The 18,041-nt window shown below is 39.3% G+C and overlaps 1 long non-coding RNA gene and 3 pseudogenes across 2 annotated transcripts; 1 reads left to right on the top strand and 3 right to left on the bottom strand.

Moving 5' to 3' along the window:
- Positions 1-4,574: 4,574 nt before the first annotated feature.
- On the bottom strand, positions 4,575-6,258 carry LOC149050118 (uncharacterized; annotated as a pseudogene).
- LOC149050119 (SCAN domain-containing protein 3-like) lies at positions 6,150-6,830 on the bottom strand (annotated as a pseudogene).
- A 1,334-nt stretch (positions 6,831-8,164) lies between these two features.
- Positions 8,165-11,141, top strand: LOC149050120 (divergent protein kinase domain 1A-like; annotated as a pseudogene).
- A 2,538-nt stretch (positions 11,142-13,679) lies between these two features.
- Positions 13,680-18,025, bottom strand: LOC113668904 (uncharacterized). Of its 2 annotated transcripts, none has more exons than XR_003446043.2 (5): positions 17,923-18,025; positions 16,198-16,340; positions 14,213-15,305; positions 13,852-13,963; positions 13,680-13,725 (listed from the first exon to the last, which is right to left on the bottom strand). It is a non-coding gene; the product is annotated as an uncharacterized LOC113668904 (long non-coding RNA). The 2 variants fall into 2 exon arrangements; XR_016183910.1 differs by having other exon boundaries at positions 16,198-16,335; positions 17,923-17,998.
- Between the last annotated feature and the right edge of the window lie 16 nt (positions 18,026-18,041).

Raw genomic sequence — 18,041 nt, forward strand, 5'->3', positions numbered from 1 at the left:
ATCAATTAGACTTGACAATTCGGGTGGTCGCCAACGAGAGGTTTTGTGTTCTATTGCTAAGGCAGTATGCTTTTTATTATGAGCTCTTTACTCTATATCCCTGAATTGACCTGAGAAGTAAACGGTCGGTCGTAAATGTGGTTTAGAACAAAGAAAATTATTTATCAACTGGAAATTATTTCTATAAATTCTGAAGCGGGTTCAAACACATTTTGTTACGATTCAGTCACTTATTGTGTGCAAAATTTAAGCTGTTTGGTTGTACGATTGACTTACCAAGGTCCAAAAAGAATGAGAGGAATTTTAATTGTCTAGAGTAGAGTGGAATTGTTGGTGAACCACTTCAACAGGAGAAATTATTGAAAGCTCATCTCGTAAATCCGCCAAATTGATGAGATTACTTATAGAAAGTGGTACCTCTTTTTGACGCTGACTTTGCCAGAGAGGCCTTCCAGTGATGAATTTACTACATGGAAAGCTAAGCAGCCAACTTTCCCCCGACTATTAGTCATTAGGATTTCGTTCTATTTGCTAGTTAGAGTGTATAAAATACCCTTTACAACATTTCTGTATTGACACTACGCCGCAAGTATATATTACGTATGTTTTAACGCCGGTAAACCAATAAGAAATGTATAAAGGGGTAAGTTTCTAAAGAAACTGTGGTGCTGCGTCGGTGGGAGAGTATAGCAGGTAATTTAGTGTTAACAACTGGGTTGAAAACGTAAATTAGCCACCGTAAAGGGTAAAAAAGCTGACGTTTCGAGCGTTAGCCCTTCGTCATCGCTCTGACGAAGGGCTAACGCTCGAAACGTCAGCTTTTTTACCCTTTACGGTGGCTAATTTACGTTTTCAACCCAGTTGTTAACACTAAATTACCTGCAATAAGAAATGTAGGCTACTGCTTTTATAAAATAAACTTAAAATGTATCAATTTTTCGTGAGTCTATCGCAATTAACGATAAAATTTTGACCAATCGGGGCGCTCGCAGTGTCTTAGTTGTTTTATAAAAAGGCCATAGAGCTTTTTCTAATTAATGAAATCTTTGAAATTCACATATCACAGGAAAACGGCTGGATGATATTGAAAGAAAGCATTTCACCGTACTGCTCTTCACAGAAGGTGGAGGTAGCGTGTAACGAAAAGATTTATGGTTCGTTTATTTTGCCATCGCTGATAAATATACAACAATTAAACGTAGGAAATGTGAAACTTGTAAGAATGAAAATAACTGCGAGGATGCTTCCATATTCATGTCATTGCATAATTTCCTCATCGATCGTCGCCACAGGATTAAGGAAATTTAACAGCCAAAATTTGTTCGTTTTTTCGGGATCTGCCTCGCTGTATTTGTGCGCGCTTTTTGTCGCAATTTACTCTCCTTAGCTTTTATTTGGTGTAAGTTTCATACGATTTTATGAACATCGACTAAAATCACTCAGCGAAATCACTTGGCCCATATCACTCTGGTTTCGCTTCACGCAAACTGATCATAATCTTTGTGATATCAACATGTTTTAATTTATTTAACGGTCAACTTTCCATCATTTAGAGGCTGTGTCCCTTTCCCTTTTCGCAATATAATACTACATCTTAGCTTTCATTTGATGTAAGTTTTATACGACAGGCTACACAAAACGTTTACGTCAAATCGCCGATGGCGATTTGATTCTCACTGGTGGCGAGTTTTATGGTGGCAAGTTTTTGTGGTTTCGAATTGACCAGATACCCGTACGAAGCTGTCTAATTGCAAATACACTTACAACGGTTCAAATGCATGAAAGTAACCTCGAGTATTTCATTACGTGATGATTAGAAATGCAAATATGGTTAAGGTAGCTTTCTGGGTTTGTAGAACGCCCGAGGTATGCGTTTATCATTCTGTGGAGTTGGATGGTTACCATCATTCTGGACACTCTGTTTAGCGTTATTCGTCAAATGGCCAAAATTATAACCGTTAGTTGTAAAAGTCATCAGCTGATTGACACTCTCATCCTAACACTGCTTCTTACCCGCTGGTTAATTTTTCAAATAAGACTTGTTGCCTTTCTCTCGATCCTTCTCAGTCCCATGAATAATAATCTTAATGAGCCTATGACACGAAATACTTTTTGCATAAATATTTAGCTTATCATATGTACAAGCCAATTCCAACAGAAGAAAACTTTCAAAAAACTTAAAACTCGGTTTTTTTCGGGCCCTAAATTGCTCTTATTTTGTCTTGGAAGTGTCCCGTGAACTGGTAACGAACTAGCGGTTGATGACATAGAAAACTGTGAAACTCTCAGTTGACATCTACAAATCAAGACCAAGACTTGTAATACCAATTGGCAATAATACTGAAGTCGAGGAGCGAAGAACTTTCAACACGACTCTCGGTCAGTCTCCTTCAGCTGACAGTTAATTACCGTATTTCCTTTTGATTCTCCCAAGAAAACTTCTATTCTATTTATTTGCCTACCCTTGGCTGTTTAAGTGAGTGTCACACGGGTATTCAGCCTGTAAAGAGCAATGTTTTTGTCGATAAAAGTGACTTATATGCTATCACTAAGGGCTAACGCCCGAAACGTCAGCGTCAGAAACTCTTACGGTGGCCAATTGACATCAACTGATACAGAACCGCAATTTAGAAACCAACCCCTTTGTTTAATAACAGGTCTGCTCGTTTTGCGCTTTAACCTCTAAGAGTGACTGGCATCAAATATCTTCTTACCGTATCACCCCTGAATGAAACATTGAGATCAGGAGAATAAAGGAAATGATCACCAACTGTAGAAGCTCTTGATTGTTAGACAAATTCTCCTTGTTAGCACTTTAGAAACGTTAGGGTGTAAAGGGTTAAACCACGTGGGTAGGGATCACGTGCTCTAGAGGTTCCCCTCGGTGTTCACTCTTCTTTCCCAGTTAGCCAGATGGTTGAAATGCGTTTAATCCCACTTTTGGCTGCGTTTTCACTCATAAACACGAAAAAACTAAATATCTGAAGAAGTGTTGATTTCAATTCGTCCAAAATGTGTGTGTAACTAACGTGTTTCTGCAGCAAAGCCTCGACTCTGTAGAAACTGAACTGGTTCAAGACCCAGTCTGTTTAGATCAATATTTGCTTCGTCTTCCTATGACCTTATCTTACAGATTCCGGAGCTCACCTCACTTCAATCGTTTTACTGACTACATTTCTTTCTTTCGTTGCTAATTACCAGACCTGGTCATAAGCACGATTTTCAAGTATTGATCTATTTCTGAGAAGAAACGCCTCAGCAATAAACTTAGTCAGTTGACGAAGTACATTTCCTTGTTATTAGAGTATTTCCACCAACGAACTGAAATAAATGATTAAGGCAACAAAACTTGCTTTAAACTGAATTAAACATTAAAGATATGCAATATTGTGAACTTATCGACAGGGCTGGAGGGTCGCATCACAAAATAACCGGCTCGAGGTCACAACATTAGGACCGAGACCAGCCAGGTACATGTATGTAGGTCAGAACTAGAAGCCAACGGTTCGGCCACGATTAGGCTTGACCTAACTGAGTCAACTTGTAATGCTTGCTTGACATAGTCCATACACATTTTATCCTACGACCACCACTATTTATCTTCCCTACTTTTTCATTGTATTTTCCTAATTGTGGGGCCACATTAAGGGCTGTGCGGTTTTGACGGTTCTGCTCCCGCTTAGGTATACGGCTCACTTACAAGGCTTCAATATTTTTTTAAAAATGGTTTCTCCGAAAAAAAGAACACGCGGAACCATACAGCTCATGTGAAAAACACTAGCGTTCAAATCTTAACGATCTCTAACGTCGTTGAATTAAATATACTGGTGTTACTGTAATAAAGCGTTTGCTAATTTACATCTGTGTTACATGACGTTTCGAGAGGTAAATCTCGAAGTGGGCAGACCTGAGCATCAAAATTCAAATAAGGAATTCCAAGACAACAGGTGACGTGATACATTAAAGCAAGAAAAGGGAATAAAGTCCATAAGCGTTTACAAACAAGTCGGAAGGAGAACAACGAGCAGCTACGAATACAACTCATCAATAAACTGCCCTCAATATAATTCATTTCATTGGAAATATAACCTTATCTTAACTTATCTTATCACACCAATTTAAAAAAGATGTTCAGAACGCTTCTCCAAAACATGTTTGGTTGAAGTCATCCGAAGGGATAAATCACCCATTGAATTACAGTAAAATCTCCGTATAAGCAGAATTAATCTCGGCACCAAAAGTGTCTGAAACTCAAACCAGTTTAACCGGTTAACAACCTGTATTGATCTTGTCCTCGGGACCCCCGACTAACTCGTGTCTCAGTTCAGAATCAGAGGAGAAAAACAATAGGGGAGGAAGGAGTAGGGAGGCTTTGGGGAAGTGGCGAAAATCGTTAAGGCCTATTTACACGGCACGACTTTGTCGCATGCGACAAGCTTACGACAGGCCTACGACATGACTTAAGAGTCGTAAGCGAGTTGTAGGTTTGATTTACACGAAACAATTCGTGTCGTAAGCCTGTCGTAAGCTTGTCGCATGCGACAAAGTCGTACCGTGTAAATAGGCCCTTATGGAAATGTTTTGTGGTTTGTTTGGTTTAAATTCCTTGTCGCCTTTATTTTTGGATGTGGGAATTGTGAGGATAGAGAATTGGGATGAATAACAATTATATTTATTAAAACCATCTTAAGTTATGGCTTACAACTGGCTTCTTTTTGTTACTTTTTTCATACTACGATGCTATGAATGGCACCTTCATAAACAGACTTAGAATTCTCTTTACTAAATGCCTTAAAATTATGACCGAGATTCTTTTCGACAACACAATAAACGCTACATATTCTTCCTTAACTAGCTACACATTGGTATGCCGGCGTGGTATACCGTTCTACCTTTAAATCAAATTGTATCAGTCTATTGACGTCACCCGACTGGCAACAACAGCAACAATGTTAATAAAAACAACAAATACAATAACGTAGTGTTTTAGACTAATAAGTTTCCACCCAACATGCGGCACTGCTTGTTTTTTTTTTTTTGCACCTTATTCCAAACTAAAATTCATCCATTAAGCAACTATTACAAAAGACGCTGTCATCTGAGTAGTACTGCAATGTTCCACCGCTCTCAAAAACACCTTGTGAGTATCACTGGAATTTTCGTCCACATTTTGGAAAAATTTCTTCTGTGATTTTTCCATGGCCATACTTTTGCTTTAATTCCTCGGCAATAGCTAGTTGGGGGTTCTGAGAAGCCATTCGTTCCAGGCTATGATAATGAAGCTCAGCTTCATGGCCAAGTAAGGCCATATCTCCAGATCGCTCACCATTTCAGCTCGCGGCTCTCCGTTGAGAGTAAGGCCGGAATGGTTGCCTCTCGACAACAATAAGTGCCTTGCAAAAAGACACGTGAATACACCACAATCAGCATCGTTCTTTTGTTGGGACATCGAGGTATGGACTCGTCCCAATTATTTTCCTGGAAGAGAGTTTTTTCCTCATCAGAAAGCCGCTGAAGTTCGTTTCCAATAAATCCTTCTTTGATGGTATCAGAAATTTCTCGGTACGTTGCTCTAGCGGAATCATAAATGTAAAGGCATAAATTAAAAGGTGTAATGGAACTATTAGTTGTTCATCCTCCCACAGAGCGTTGTTGCCTATATGTTTGGAGTATGTAGATGTTTCTACCGGTCGATGCAATGAAGGATAAAAGTAAGAACTTGCAAATCCCCAGTTCCCTCCTCCAAATGCCCGATTATTTCTCAAAAAGTCAAAATACAAGTTAACAGTGTCACCATTAAGCTTTTCCGAGGAGAATATCTGATCGATGCTGGCCTCTAACAAACTGGCGTTGTCTGTTCTTGCTCGCTTCACTGGTTGGCCAGGGGAATCGGCTTCATGGCCTGTGCAAGTATCATTTCGTCTCCCACTGTCACTCTTTGCCTTTTGCTGCCGGTCATTTTCTTCTTCTTTTGTTACTGAGGTAACATCATCTACTTTCAACCACCTCGTTTCGCTCTTAAGTGTCACAGGATCATTGTAGCTGATAAAGTACTTGTGCATAGAATGATTAGCCTCAAGGATCACCCCTTCGCAGGTGTTCTTTAGCGAGTTTTTCTTTCCCTTGACCAATTTTAATTGTGCAAACATTTAGCGAACATTTAGCGTTTCACAAACAGTCTTTACAACTCCCTTAAATTCTGGACCTTAATCGCTTTGCAAAATTTCTGGAAGGCCGTGTTCGATCTAAATGTCTGAAAAATGTTCCGCCTCTTCACAGGTCTCTTTTGTTTGAAGAGGGCGTAAGAAAAGAAATCTACTGAAAATGTCAGTAACAGACATTATGTATTTATAGGTATCACCGTCTATCGTAGCCGGCATGCTAACCAAGCTTACAAGATCCACTTGATGTCTTTCTTGTACTTTTGATGCTCTGATTGGCCGGAGAGGCGCCTTATTTTGAAAAAGGGGTCTAACTTTTTGCTGCTACATCATTGAATTTAGACTGTGTTGGATGATTCGACGTGATAACCCACGGTAAATTTGAGACATTTGTTTGCTCGATTTTTTAGCGCCTTCCCCTTTCGTTTCGTATTACGCACTATCCACAAGCTGAGAAACGTCCAACTTTTTCACCACAATGCAGCTAGTTGCCTTTTCGACTATTCGTTTCTTCGGCTGTCCAACTGTCGGATCATGGATTTCTTTCACGGCATAGATGTCGCTTTTTAACTTCCGATAAACCCGTCGCCTTAAAGTCGAGCCCTGTAAAGAGGAACAAATCCGGCTTGTTTCAGGGGCTACATGTAGTGTGAGACAAAATCTGGCCATGAATTTGTTTATCGCCCTATGGAAGGAAAAACACCAAAGGTCGCTTGATTCAAGAGCGCGACAAAGCCCTTAGGCAGTCATCTCCTAATTTATTTTTGAATGTATTTCATCGCCCCATGAATGGAAAATTATTCTTCTGGAAAAACACAAAAGGTCCCTTAATTCAAGAGCACGACAAAGCCTTCAGGTAGTCATCTCTTAAATGTTTGTGTCAGGAAAGGTATTTGAATTTGACAGCTAAAGCAGTAAGCATCGAGAACGGTGACTATATCGAGTGATTTTCGCCGATCTAGGTAAAATTTCTGCATAGCCCCATATCTACTACATTATGCATTCAGTTCTTGGAGAGAGAAAACAATAACAAAAACAATACATTGCCATTGGGAAGACAGATTTGTTTTATAATAGTATGGAGCTGTGCGAAAATTTTACCCCGATCTATATTAAATGGAATGAAACTTACATCAAGTAAAGACTAAGAAGTAGAGTAAATTTCGACAAGAAGCGTGCACAAATACAGCGAGGCAGATCCCGAAACGTCGAACAAACTTTGGCTGTTAAATTTGCCAAATTCTGTGTCGACCGTCGACGAGGAAATTATACAATGACATGAATATGGAAGAGATCCTCGCGGTTAATTTCACTACTACTTAAGTAGTGGTCATAACTGTGAGGATCGCTTCCATATTCGTTTCTTCAGCCGCAGTTCGCATGTATGATATGCAAAGACATGTACACGTTTTCTCATAGGGTAATAATTTAAGCAAATAACGAACCAAAACAAAAACAGAACAAAGCAAGCGTTCTAATTGCTACACTAATTGCAGTTATGAGCAAACCACAAATGCCTGTTAACTGGTTGAATAACAACGAGTGGTATAGTTACGCTTTACTCAACTTGGCACAAGTTCCGCGGTTTCTACGTTGATTTTTTGAAAATTTATCAACGATAGCAAAATAAACCAGCCATAACTCTTCTTTTTACATTCTATCCCAGCGCTCCGATTGGTCAAAATTCTATCGTTAATTGCACCGGTAGACTCATGAAAAATTGATACATTTTAAGTTTGTTTTATAGAAGCAATAATCTGCATTTTTTATTGGTTTACCGGCGTTAAAACCTACTTGGGTGTTAGAGGAACTCGAGAAAACTTTAGAAGTCACTCGCCTCCAGCTCGTTATTTATAAACATTTATTCGATCGTGTTCTCCAACAATCAGCAGATGTTATTACGCCGGTAAAGTGATAAAAAGTGCGGTTCATTCTTTAAACAGTTCTCTTTACAATTAGAGAATTAAAAATATTAAAGAATGTGAAATTGCCTTTCAGGTACGGCTCAACCGAATTATAGATTCCGAAGAGATCATCATGACTGTTTGGAACAAGAAAGTCCTTTTTGCCACAGCACTTATCGTCTGTGTTCTATCAGTTTCAGTGTTGCACAAACACTTCAAGTGTAACTTGGCCTCCGTTGTTGATGAGCTAGTAAGACTGCAATTTTTGTTTCTTTGCATGGTCATTTTGGAAAGTTAATATCATGTAATATGTATTGCATCAAGAGATTAATGTTCACATTTTGAAGCGCGCACGAATGAGATGCTCACCTCCCTATATAAAGAGCGTGTCTGAAAACATCTCGCGCATCCTTCAACCCTTCAATGTTCGTGTCGTCCACAAACCCATAGCCACTCTACGTCAGTTACTAAGAAACGTCAAAGATAAGGACGAGCCCAAGAACAGACAGGGAGCAGTTTATAAGATCGATTGCTCAACTGCCAAGCCTCCTGCATCAGAGAGACAGGCAGAAACCTCACAACGAGACTGACTGAATACAAGCGGGCCACAAAGAAAAGGTAATGTCAATGATCACTTTGCCAGATATCATCGACTCATGAATCATTCTACTGACTGGGACTCTGTAAGCAATGCCTAAAACCTACAGCACTAACTACTTCCACCGACTGACTATTGAAAGCTGGTCAACTAACTTAAAACAGACTCCCCTCAAGAGGTGTCAACAACTACCGGCACCACACAAACGACTTATATGCTGACGATGAACAAATTCATGTCTCGCATAAAGATCCAGTGAAGTTAGAAATGAGACTTCAATGCCAACTTCTCGAAGCTGACAAAATTTTTTGTTTTTTTTCTTTCTCGGAGAAATCGGCAATGTAGCTACTCTTGTTAATCCGAGGTAAAATAAAGGTGATGTGATGTGATTCACAAAATTAACATAGCAAACCGAACAGAACGACTTAACTTTACCGACAGGTCGCCACGACCGACTCACGCCACTTGAGTCTTACAGCCAATAACATTACGGCAAACCTGGCCTGCAACCGGACTTAGAACATTCGACTGACAACAAATATTCGCTTGACTCTGATGATAACTTCCGCTCGGGTTGTCGAAACATTAGTCACCATTACCGACAACAGTCCTTTTCAGGACTACCCTCACCCGGACGATCAGAACACATTATCGCATGTTACCCCCGGGTTCCAAGCATCTACTGTAATCGACATATTCCTATTCTTCTCAATTTTGTAAATTCTGAGACAACAGTTCATGTGATTTTATTGTTGTTACTATTTCAGTGCTCAGCTTATAAGGCAGGTGACGTGTCAGGTCCATTATACCCCGATCTCTGCGGCCCAAAAAACAGAATCCATCTTGGAAATTGCCTCAGTACAGCGCCTGATAAGAAGATTTATAACGGTGAATGGCAGGGAAAGGAGGTTATCTTGAAAATTAACATGAGCTGGTTTGAAGAGTTTGAGAAGAGGCAGAAAATAACCGACCTTGCAGCAGTATCATCATTTCAAGAAGATGTCTCCTCCAGAGTGAAGACTTTGTTTGGCGACTGCTCTCATTGCAACAAACTCGTATTTCGTTTGCTGTCACTTGGTGACGGGGACGGTGATGAGACAATTTCAGCGTCCGAAGCAAGAACATTTATCTCCTTACTACAACTTGTAGAACCCATGATGTTAATGGTCCTTAATGAAAGTAAACACACAGTAGATTTCTTTGGGTATTGTGGTGGATTATACGTTGTTGCTTCTGACGTGTTTGGGAACACTTGGGAGTTAATAGAACTTTCATTGTTGCCTGATGTATTTGAACCGCTGCAAAAATTACTCAACTACGGCAACAGAGCTATGAATCTTGTTGGCTCTTCTTTGTTAAAAATGGCTCGCAACCTTGGTTATGCGCGTACTGTTGCAAAGTGCCCTGTCATAGGTGCGTCTTTTCAAGTGTATATCAACAACAGACGCAAAAAATTTGACTTTGCTTATTCGCTGTTGGACGCAACTTTAGACACATCTAGCACTCCGTATGGCTTGGCGCAGTCATGTGATGTACACTTGGGAAATTATGGAATTACAACTACTTCGACGGTGAAACTCATTGATCTTGATCTGATGTGCCCTCACGTTTTTCTGCGAACACTCCTGGAACAGAAAAAATGCGTTTCTGACTGGGACTGTTTTGTAGGTCGTTTTGACTTTTGCTGGTCAACTTGCGACAAGACCAAAGGCACTTGTAAAATGCTTTTAGATATCCAGGACCTGCATATGGTATGTGAGGGTGTTTTTTCCTCTACTGTTTAGACATCCCAATTACTTGGAACCAACAGACCCATCATGACACGCTTGAAAAGAGCTATCAGAAAGCTGGCAGTCTTTTGTAGTGAGATACCAGTGGTGTACTCAAGCGCAGAACTGCGGAGAAACATTCTGACAGTTAAAAAGAGGCTGAAATCAGTCGACATAATGGTCGCAAACGAATATTAGATCTTGTCCAGTGGGCTTAGATAAATTAGTTTGATTAAATGAGTTGATTATGTAAAATTGACCACCGTAAAGAGGTTCTAAAGCTGACGTTTCGAGTGCAAGCTCTTCGTTAAAGCTCTTCGTAAGCTCTTCGTTAAAGCTCTTCGTAAGCTCTTCGTTAAAGCTCTTCGTAAGCTCTTCGTAAGCTCTTCGTTAAAGCTCTTCGTAAGCTCTTCGTAAGCTCTTCGTTAAAGCGAAGCCATTTATTCTCCTCTATTTAGGCATCCACGATCTTATTTCACAAACATTACTTATCATTCTCGCATAAGTGACTCAAGTACATCCAAGTAAAGATTGTGGCATATCGGATCGAAAAAAGAAACCGGGTTTTGCAACTCATAGTTATAAATTAGGACCTTAAATTCATAACTAAGAATCATTGATGTATTGACCGAAATGAAAACTTGTAGCTGGATGGGTAATGGTGCGAATGCAAAGAAAGAAAAAACTGAAAAGAGGAAGCCGGATTAAAACCAATTCCTTCTTTTTTCCCCCTTTTTCATCGGCAAAGTTCTGGGCATCTTGGTGGTCTAATGGGCCGTTTCTCAGTTTCCCACTGCGTTCCCACAACACTTCCCACGGTCATAATTTTGGCCATTTTACTACTAACGGTGAACAGTATGTTAAAAATTAGTTTTATTTGTTGGTCAAAGTTGAAAAATAATTTCTTTGTTCTAAACTATATTTACGACTGAACAATTAGTAATACAAGTCTTGGAATAAAAAGAACCGCAACACATGTTAAAGGAATGAAATGTTCACCCCATTCCTGAACACTTTCAATCTTGCATGTTACTCAGAAAAGGTTATTGAAGACGTTCGGAGGCCAAATTTTGTGAAAAAAAAATGGTTTCGCTCATTCTGAACCTGAAACATTAATCTTTAGTTTTGTGAAAGATTAATCTTAAATCAAGTAATTGCAGGCGTTTAAAATTTAACGTTTTGTTAATTACGAACCAAGTTATCATTCCATGCTATGCCGTGCGATGAGTTATTATTCAACTGTAAAGTAAGGTAATTTCCCCTGAGATTACCGATACAGGAATATTATTTATTGTACTGAGAAGTTTAGGGCTCAAGGCTCAGGCCGTCAAGGCTGTTTACTGAACTTTTTGGGATCTACACTTTTTGGTATCAATGAATGCTTGAAAGTTTGAATGCCTGGCAAAAGATATTTAGTATACTGTGGCACAAAATGCCATTCAACTGTTTTAAAAGTAAAAAAGGCCCTCATCGTTGTGCAAATGATCAGTTCGTGTTACTTCATTGAGAGCGGCCGGCTCAGAGATTTCTGTCTAAAAACTCTTACCTCACCTTACCTTCTTACCTGTACCGACAGTTGTTTTGTGTTCAGTATCAGGTGAGTATCACGCTCTTAATGAACCGGTACGCCTGCATGGAGAACACTTTCAATCTTGTTACTCAGAAAAGGTTACTGAAGACGTTCGGAGGCCAAATTTTGTGAAAAGAAAAATGGTTTCGCTCATTCTTCAGCTAAAACATAAATCTTTAGTTTTATGAAAGATTAAGTCAAGTAATGGTAGTGATATCGTTGAAAACCTGTGTTTGAAATTATTTGAGAATCAGCAGAAGGCGTATAATCACTTTTTAAACGTAAACACAAAACGCCAACTGTTTAAAAAAAAAAAGGCCCCTTCACCGTTTTGCACATGATCAGTACGTGTTACGTCATTTAGAGCGGCCGGTCAGAGATTTCTGTCTAAAAACTCTTATCTTCAAAACGTAGAATAATCTTTACCTTGCTACCAACAAGTGGGTATCCCAACTGATCAGTTGACTGATAAAACTAGCCGTCTCGTATATGGCTGTCAATTAACACCTTTCCCGATTTATCTGCTGCTTCATCAGTGATGCACAAAACATCATCGGTTTTAAAATATATTATAATAATTCTAAATACATATATATAATAATATAATTGTTATACAGGGAGTGTATTCATTACACAGAAATACAGATGGAAGCTTATATTTAAATCCCTTCACTGACTAATATCATTTCTAAGGGATATTTTTTTATTAGTTAGCTCGTTTTTGAAACACAAATTTTCTTTTCACGGAAAACAGCAAATGGAAAAAATAGAACGAGTAGAGAACAACATAAATATTTAATCTTACAACTTAACTACAGAACTACTACAGTGATGCAACCATCACACTCCGCTGGACATGTTTAAAAACTATTCAGACTAATAGAGCGTTCTACGACTTACAATTGAGCTCACTGCTGCCTTCATCAGATATTAAATTTGGCAGTTCTAGTTGCCACTGCCCATCTGTTATTAAAGCAAAGTTCTCGCATTTGCCTGTGGACCATTTTGCCAGGCGAAAGAGCCTCAGGGAGAAACCACCAATTCCAAACTGAAGAGCTTGTTCCTTCAATCCCCAAAATTCTGTCAGATGTTTTTTTAAATTCGAATACTCTTGTGTGTTTATCTTTGTCGACCGGAACCCGGCTACGGTGGCGTTCGATTGCGACTTCTTCGCCTTTTCGGAAAAAAACTCACCATCACTTTTATGATTCCACTCATGGCTGACACGGCTGGACCGTATGAACAAACAACGCGGTTGAAATATTACAGCGGAAGGTTTCGTGGGCTCGAGTCCCGGAAATTTTTCTGCAAAATGATCCCGTGCTCTTCCGGCCAAAAAGTAAGAAGATGGCGGGAAATTCTATAGTTACCTTTAATGTGGTTACTTCGTAAACTAGAAAAAATACAAATTTCTCTTCTGATCTCATCTTTCTGAAAACAAATATCGATAATGTCGGCCCATGTCGGTAGTCGGTAAATTTTTTTTCTCGTTTTGTTGGTAGTCAGTAGTATTTTTCGCCCTTTGTCGCTAGTCGGTTAACCCCATTCACACCCTCATACAAGGAAACAAGGAACTCCCGGGAAAAAAAACATGAAGGACAAGTGTGTTGTGACACAAGTCAAAAGAGTGTCAACATTAATGGAGATAGATGTCTATAAGGTAGCTCAAATCTCACCTTCTTATGCTTTTTCTTTTTTGATAAACTTAGTTCTTTTTCTGGTTCTGAAATCAACGAAGTTAACAATACTTAGAATTATGACTGACAAAGCGGGAAGTAATTTACTATGACAACATTTTACGTGACTACATTTTACGAAACCGAAGTATGTTTTTGAGAATTGAACAAACCCGATTCGGAAGCAGATGATTCTGGTGACTTAAAGCATGACCGCTTGTGATGTTTCTTTTCGCGTGACGATGTTTTTTCTTTGGAAAATTCTTCCTCAGATTGAGACGACTCCTATAAATGTAAAAAGACTAAATCAAAATAAGAAAAGCCTCAATTCATTCATGGTCTCACCTGGTGCTTCTAATTACTTGTGACTTAACTACATGTATTTTTAATTTTGGATCTTAACTTCATAAATGCAAGGACTAGGTTGTAAAAGAGCAGTCAGTTAATTGGTCAGTAATACAGCCCGTCAAGTCCGACAATCAATCAATCAACCAATCAATCAATCAATCAATCAATCACTAAGCAATAACTTACCCCACTGGGCGATCGAGATCTTGACCCTTTCCTATGTTTCTTGGCTTTCTTTGTCTTTCTTTTTTGTGTGATTTTGAATGATTATGGGCACATGCCTAACCAAGTCACAAGAAAGAAGTTCATCAAAGCTTGGTCTCAATAATATGGAAAAATCACCGAACGAGGAAAACACGCTACGATTAATACAAGAACTTCCAAGAGCAAATTGCTACGAACAAGGACGTCACTTGAACCAGCATGAGACAATTGAGAAATTTTTAGGGCTTTTTGCACTTGACAATTTTCCAAGTCTGTATGTGTACTTCCTCACCAAAAAGGTACTTTTGGTTATATTTACAATCGTGTACAAAAAAACAAAATCAAAAGCACCCCATGAACATCTCAGGATGGATTACCTACGCTAGGTGTTGTTGTTTGATTGAAAAGTCCTGAGGCAATAAGTAATGAAAAATATGTCTCTCTAATAGCAGTAGTGTGTTACAAAACAAAGTGACAAAGTGTGGAAAACCTCAACCAAACAGATTTTAATTGCTTTCAAAGGGGATGAAAAAACTGTGATACAATTGTGTTCATATAAGCTTCTCCACTGGATGTGTTAATATATGTAAACGCGTGGATTATAAAGATTCTGGTTTCAATCAATGAAAACTAACATGAACGAGTCTATGAGTGCACAAGGTTAGCCTACACAAACGACGCAAGCAAAGCATATTAAGCAACCGCACAGTAACACCGAAACGATAATGCGTGGACCCCTTACGACTTTTTTAAGCCTGCATGACCAGCCCGAGCGGCGAAGCGCTAATGAGAAGCGTAAAGATAGCATGGAGCATGGAGCGCAGAGAGTGGGCCAAGTATTAAGATAGCGTGAGGTGCGGTCAGAGTGTGAAGTGAAGAGGGTGCTCTTCTCCGCTAACTCTTCAAACCAGCTCATGTTAGTTTTTGAGATAATTTCCTTTCCCTGCCATTCTCCGTTTTAAATCTTCTTTTCAAGCACCGTACTAAGGCAATTTCCGAGATGGATACTGTTTTGTGGGCCGCAGAGATCGGGGCATAATTGACCTGACACGTCACCCGCCTTATAAGCTGAGCACTGAAATAGTAACAAGAATAAAATCACATGAACTGCCTCAGAATTTTAGAAGAATAGGAATATGTCGATTACAGTAAATGCTTGGAACCCGGGGGGGTAACATGTGATAGTGTGATCTGATCGTCCGGGTGAGGGTAGTCCTGAAAAGGACTGTTGTCGGTAATGGTGACTTACATTTCGTCAACCCGAGCGGAAGTCATCATCAGAGTCAATTGAATAGTTGTAGTCAGTCAAATGTTCTAAGTCCGGTTGCTGGCCAGGTTTGCCGTGATGTTATTGGCTGTAAGACTCAAGTGGCGTGAGTCAGTCGTGATTGCTCGGCTTCGATCCGTCGGCTTAAGTCGTTCTGTTCGGTTTGTAATGTTAATTTGTCGTTTGTATGGTGCCGGTAGTAGTTGACAGACCAGCTTTGTAGAGTCGATCGTTGGAAGTAGTTAGTGCTGTAGGTTAGGCATTTCGCAGAGTCCCAGTCAATAGAATGGTTCGTGAGTCGATGATATCCAGCGAAGAAATTATTGACATCACCTTTCCTTGTCGCCGGCTTCTATTCAGTCAGTCTTGTTGTGATGTTTCTGCCAATCTCTCCGATGTAGGAGGCTTGGCAATCGGAGCAATCGATCTTAAAAACTTCTCTCTGTCTGTTCTCAGGTTCGTCCTTGTCTTTGACGTTTGTTAGTTACTGACGTAGAATGGCTACGGGTTTGTGGATGGCACGAACATTGAAGGGTTGAAGATGCGCGAGATGTTCTCAGACACGCTCTTTATGTATAGAGGTGAGCACGTCATTCGTGCACGCTTCAAAATGTGAACATCAATCAGGCTCTCGATACAATACATAGTTTATGATATTAACTCTCCAAAATGACCAAAGAAACAAAAATTGAAGCCTTACTAGCTCATCAACAACGGAGGCCAAGTTACACTTGAAATGTTTGTGCAATAAAACTGGTGGAGCACAACTGATAAACGCTGTGGCGAAAAGGGCTTTCTTGTTCCAAACAGCCATGATGATCTCTTTGGAATCTATAATCTGAACTGTACCAGAAAAGGCAATTTCACATCCGTTAAGTTTTTTAATTCTTTAATTGTAAAGAGGACTATTTAAAAATGAACCGCACTTTCTATCGCTTTACCGGCTTAATAACATCTGCTGATTGTCGGGAGAACACGAGAAAACGTTTGTAAATAACGAGCCGGAGGCGAATGATTTACAAACTTTTCTCGTGTTCTTCTAACACCCAAGGGGGTTTTTACGCCGGTAAACCAATAAAAAATGCAGACTATTGCTTTTAGAAAATAAACTTCAAATGTATCAATTTTTTATGAGTCTACCGGTGCAATTAACGATACAATTTTGACCAATCGGGGCGTTCGCAGTGTTTTAGTTGTTTTGTAAAAGGCCATAGAGCTTTTTTTAATTGATGAAATCTTTGAAATTCGTAAATCACAGAAAAACGGTTGGATTATATTAAGAGAAAGCATTTCACTGTAATGCTCTACACGGAAGGCAGAGGTAGCGTGTAACGAGGGGATTTATATGGTTGGTTTATTTTTCTATCGCTAATGAATATAAAAAAATTCAACGTAGAAACTGCGGAACTGTTGCCAAGCTCAGTAAAGCGTAACTGTACGAGTCGTTGTTATTCAGCCAGATAACAGGCATTTGTGGTTTGCTTATAACTGCAATTGGTGTAGCAATTAGAACGCTTCCTTTGTTCAGTTTTTGTTTTGGTTCGTTATTTGTATAATTTATTATCGTTTGAGAAAACATGTCATCGCATATCATACGTGTGAACTACGGTTGAAGAAACGAATATGGAAGCGATCCTCGCAGTTATGACCACTGCTTAAGAAGTAGTGAAAATAACTAGGATCGCTTTCATATTCATGTCATTGCATAATTTCCTCATCGATCGTCGCCACAGAATTCGGGAAATTTAACAGCCAAAATTTATTCGGTGTTTCGGTATCTACCTCGCTGTATTTGTGCGCGCTTTTTGTCGCAATTTACTCTCCTTAGCTTTTATTTGGTGTAAGTTTCATACGATTTTATGAAAATCGACTAAAATCACTCAGCGAAATCACTTGGCCCATATCACTCTGGTTTCGCTTCACGCAAACTGATCATAATCTTTGTGATATCAACATGTTTTAATTTATTTAACGGTCAACTTTCCATCATTTAGAGGCTGTGTCCCTTTCCTTTTTCGCAATATAATACTACATCTTAGCTTTCATTTGATGTAAGTTTTATACGACAGGCTACACAAAACGTTTAAATCAAATCGCCGGTGGCGATTTGATTCTCACTGGTGGCGAGTTTTACGGTGGCAAGTTTTTGTGGTAGCGAATTGACCAGATACCCTACGAAGCTGTCTTAATTGCAAATACACTTACAACGGTTCAAATGCATGAAAGTAACCTCCAGTATTTCATTACGTGATAATTAGAAATGCAAATATGGTTAAGGTAGCTTTCTGGGTTTGTAGAACGCCTGAGGTATGCGTTTATCATTCTGTGGAGTTGGATGGTTACCATCATTCTGGATTTCTCCGTGACTCAAACTAAGTCACAAAGTGATTTATTCCTTTTCTGTTGACTTTGCCGCGGTACTTACGTTGGTCCCCGCATTTCATCAAGCGATTTTAGCATTTCCAATCTGTCATGGCATCAACTCGTTCCAAAGTCTTAATCTCCATAACTCTCTATGTTAAGTAAACATTGAAAAGCACTCAA

Source organism: Pocillopora damicornis, chromosome 2, assembly GCF_964200805.1.
Source record: "Pocillopora damicornis chromosome 2, jaPocDami1.2, whole genome shotgun sequence".
Taxonomy (NCBI): domain Eukaryota; kingdom Metazoa; phylum Cnidaria; class Anthozoa; order Scleractinia; family Pocilloporidae; genus Pocillopora; species Pocillopora damicornis.